The sequence below is a fragment of the Rana temporaria genome, chromosome 7, assembly GCF_905171775.1.
Source record: "Rana temporaria chromosome 7, aRanTem1.1, whole genome shotgun sequence".
NCBI lineage: Eukaryota > Metazoa > Chordata > Amphibia > Anura > Ranidae > Rana > Rana temporaria.
The window spans coordinates 50,322,116-50,327,147 of record NC_053495.1 but is presented as its reverse complement, the minus strand read 5'-3'; positions in this window follow the sequence as shown (position 1 = coordinate 50,327,147).

Here is a 5,032-nt window from a genome sequence, read left to right as displayed (position 1 = left end):
CGCTCCCGTCTCATAACTTGCTTCTGAGCATGCGTGGGTTTTAGCCCACACACGATCATTTTTTACAACCCGAAAAACAACATAGTTTAAAATGACGTTAAAAAATGCAGCATGTTCGAAAACATTTTTTGTCGTTTTTCAGAACCTGAAAAACGATGTGCAGCCCACACACGATCAATTTAAATGACGTTTTTTTCATGCTGAAAAATGATCGCGTGTACGCGGAATCAGTGTATGGTGCATCCTTCGGTGACGTTTCCAGGCCTTCTCCCAACATACCAGCCTCTTGCATTGTCCTTTCCAGGATAGGTCCTCCCCTGGCTTCCTTCATCAAGTGGCTTCCTCCCGCAGGACAGACAGCACAGGATCACCTTGAAAGCGCAGACCCAGTCTGACTACTAGGCATACTTAGCTAAACCACAACCCTGGACCAACGTGGTCCCGAAGCCAGGATTCAGGAGCACGCACGACCGGCCAGGTGAGCCAAGAAGCGCGCGGGACGACCGACCGATGACCTCGGTCCAATGGCGTCTGTGCCTTAAGTACCCCTACCCAGCATGCACAGCGGGACAACCACTCCCCTGATTCGCCACCGAGGGAGACACCCAATACACCCTGACTTTGCTGCTGCCACCCTTGGCTTTGGAGGGTAATAACACCCCCGGGCGAACAATGGTGGTTACTCCCAGCACAGCCATGGCTGGAACAGAGGCTAAATTGCCCATAATTACATCTTCCTGAGTTAATTAACAACTCAGACCCCCTCTAAATTTAAAGCAGCGCCTGTTCAACAGGAGAAGGCCGCTACATAATTAACCTTTTTTTGGTTAATTCTCCTTTAAGGGGGTGTGACAGGGGGCGTGTCCTATGCCTACATACGTTTGTTAGTAGGTGTCCCTCATTCCCATCTTAAAATGTTGGGCGGTTTGTTTATACGTGTACATGAAAAAAAATATGCAGATGTTTGGTCACTGCTTGCAATCTGTCAAAGTTTATGGCAGGATGACAGGCTCAAATACACTGCGACTGGACAGGGCTAAACTCTGTACTTAGTGGTACCTGCATTTGGGGACAAATGCATTGAGCACAGAAGACCTGTGTTCTTTGCATTCTTCTTTAAATAAATAGGGACCTAAACGCAGCTACTAATCAGTAGTAATAACATTCAGCCCCATCTGGCGGCAGCGTTCCCTAGACTTTGACAGGCAGCAAACAGTGGAGCTGGACTATTTTTAGCCCAAAAGTGCTTAAAAAACTTCCCAGTGTGAAAGGGGACTGTCAGGGATGTCTAACACAGGCATCCAACACAGGTTTAAACAGATCAGTGGGCTGCACTTAAGGAAACAGGCACAAAGGTAGGTGAGAAATATATATATATATATATATATATATTTATTAAAGCGGATGTCCGGCCAAAAAAAAATATTAAAAGCCAGCAGCTACAAATACTGCAGCTGCTGACTTTTAATATTAGGACACTTACCTGTCCTGGAGTCCAGCGCCGTCCGCAGCAGAGGACGAGCGATCGCTCGTCACTCTGCTGCCCCCCCGCCATCCACTGTGAGGGAACCAGGAAGTGAAGCGCTCCGGCTTCACTGCCTGGTTCCCTACGGCGCATGCGCGAGTCGCGGTGCGCCCGCCGATTGGCTCCCGCTGTGTGCTGGGAGCCGAGTGTTCCCAGCACACAACGGGCAGGGCCAGATTAAGAACATCATGGGCCTGGTGCTGAGGATTTTGGTGGGGCCTTTTAGGCTGCATTCACACCTCCGCGACAAGTAACGCCGCGTACGTGGCGTATTTTGCCGCGAATAGTGTAACTTTTTTTTTACAAATCCTTCCTATTGCTTTGTATGGCCGAACGCCAATGCCGCCTGAAAAAAAGGGTCCGGGACTTTTTTTCATGCCGCAGGTGTACGGTGTCTATGAGATGTGAACCATCTCATAGACAGCAATGGGAATTCTCCCCTCCAGCGGCACGAGCGGCCGGCGTCGGGCATTTTGTCGCGGAGGTGTGAATGGGGTGTAATAAATAATAAATAAATGCGTGGGAATGACATGAACGCAGCCCAGCCAAGGCAAGTGACCAAAGGCACAGAACCCAGAAGGAAGACCGGGTGAAGATGGAAGTGTCCAGGCCCCGCCTGATTCATCGCAGCACTGGAGGGCTCAGTCTGAAAATTGAAGTGTACACTAATGTGCTAATATGCTGTGCATACTTGTACGTTGTGGCATAACCTACCCCAGGGCCTCTAAAAAGTAGTAATGTCAGGAAAGTTTACTACCGCTTTATTATCACAGGATCCCAGGAGCCTCTCATGGGGCCCCCTACTGACCCGGTGGACGGTGGCCCTTGGGCAGTGCCTAAGTGCACAGTTGCCAACATTTAAAAAATATTTTCAGGGCCACTTTTTTATATAAGTGCTATATTTAGAGTAGCTGAGATCCCCGATGTTCCTCTATACATCATAGTAGTAATCACAAAATTAAATGAGTACTAATAATGGGGCAGAACAAATATGAGAACTGATATTTCCTTTAGTTGAACTAACAAAAGTGTGTCCATTCTAGAGCTGGTAACATTTAGGATATTCAGTATAATTTTAAAGAACAGTTTTTGTGGGCAAGCGACATATGGGGAGGAGTATGGACGGTATATAAGTGGGAAGTATGTGCAGGTGAGGGAGAGGAATGTGGAGGGTTCAACAGTGGGCACTATGTACAGGAGAGGAGTACAAAGGGTACGGAAAAAAGCACTATGTACAGGAGAGGATTGTGAAGGGTATGACAATGGGCAGTATGTACAGGAAGAGTGAGGGGGTATGACAGAGGGTAGTACGTACCAGAGAGAAGTGTGGAGGGTATGATGGGGCAGTATGTACAGGAGAGGAGTGTGGAGGGTATGACAGTGGGAAGTATGTACAGGAGAGGAATGTAGACGGTATGATAGTGGGCTCTATGTATAGGAGAGGAGTGTGGAGGGTATGACAGTGAACACTATGTATTGGAGAGGAGTGTGGAGGGTATGACAGTGGGCACTATGTATAGGAGAGGAGTGTGGAGGGTATGACAGTGAGCAGTATGTACAGGAGAGGAGTGTGGAGGGTGCGACAGTGGGCACTAAGTACAGGAGAGAAGTGTATGACAGCAGGCACTATGTACAGGAGAGGAGTGTGAAGGGTATGACAGTGGGCGCTATGTATAGGAGAGGAGTGTGGAGAGTATGACAGTGGGCACTATGTACAGGAGAGGAGTGTGTAGGGTATGACAGTGGGTACTATGTATAGGAGAGAAGTGTGGAGAGTATGACAGTGGGCACTATGTACAGGAGAGGAGTGTGGAGAGTATGACAGTGAGCACTATGTACAGGAGTGGAAGGATATTTAGGGACTGAGTAGTGGTTAAGCGGGTCATACATGGATTGAAATTACGCCAATTATGCAGAGACCAGCCATAGTCAATCTATGTATGGGCTAGCTGGTTTTACACAAGTCAATCTATTAATCAACTTGAGTACAACCAGCCTGTTTTTTTTTCTTAAAACAATCAGTGCTGCCAGCTAAAGTTAGCAACACTGATCATTGTACGCACTGGCAGAACACAATAACACTGCAGGAGTGATTCCCCCATCCACAGGTCAGCAGGTGAGAGGGTGTGTGGGGACAGGCTGGGGAGAGATACTAGTCAGTGGCTGGGTAGGCACCGGTAGTATCAGAGCCAGATACACACAGGTTACATACGCCACGATCGTTAGAGCGAGAACAATAATTCTAGCACTAGACCTCCTCTGTAACTCTAAACATGTAACCTAAAAAAATGAAAAGCATCGCTTAGGATACCAAAAAAAATTGTGCTAACTTAACTAACTAACTGTTTTTTTAATGAATGAAACATTTTTTTCCAAAAAAACATGTTTGAAAAATTGCTGCGCAAATACCGTGCTAGAGCTGCACAATTAATCGTTAAAAAAATTGTGATCTCGATTCAACCCCCCTGACGATCTCCAATGCAGAGTTTGCTGATTCTTTCATATAACAAGTGGAGAGACTTTCAGCTGTCAAAAGAAAATATCTGGGCAGTCTGCCAAGTTTTTAACAGGAAACATTGTAACTAACACTTCCTTCTCAGATCAAAGGGATACACTTCTGTGTGTAAAGAACAAATCTGGGCAGTCTGCAAAGTTTGTAAACAAAATGAAACATTGTAACTAACTAACATTGTAACTAAATTTAACCACTTAAAGTCCAACACTTGTTTCTTAAGTTAGAAAGCAATATTATTTGCTAGAAAATTACTTGGAACTGCCAAACATTATATATATTTTAGCAGAGACTCTAGGGAATACAATGGCAATTGCTGCAATATTTTATGTCACACTGCATTTTCCCACTTCAATGAATAATAAAAACCATAAAAACAAAACAGTGAAGTTAGCCCATTTTTTTTTTTTTATGTGAAAGATGATGTTACGCCGCAACAATCGTGAGAGAATCGTGATCTATCTTCTAAGCAAAAAAATTGCAATTCTCATTTTAGCCAGAATCGTGCAGCTCTGTACCCTGCAACATAAAAAGTGCAAAGACCACCATAGAGTAATTTTCTAGCAAAAAACAAATGATGATTTTTACATGTAGCAGAGAAGTGTCAGAATTGGCCTGGGTGGCGAGGGGTTAATTACCATGAGTAATATACAAATAATTATTATAAGAACTGTGATCCTATCAGTCTGCTGTAGTGTGTCAGCTTGTATTTATATTGGCCGCTCTGAATGTAGCTTCTGACAGGCTGTGCAAGCAGGCCCGTATCTCCGGAACCATAAATGATAGCCGTCCCATATTTTAACCAGTTGTGGGGTAGCTCTTCCCATGCCTACCCCCAAATGTGGGGTTTCTGTGACCTCTGGTCATCGAGCTACAACCCCCCAAATTCGATCTTAGAAAAAAAAAATTTGGGCAAATGGGCCTATCTTGGGAAAGGGGCCTGGAGCTGCAGCTCCATCAGCCCCATTGTTAATCCGGCCCTGACAACGGGGGGC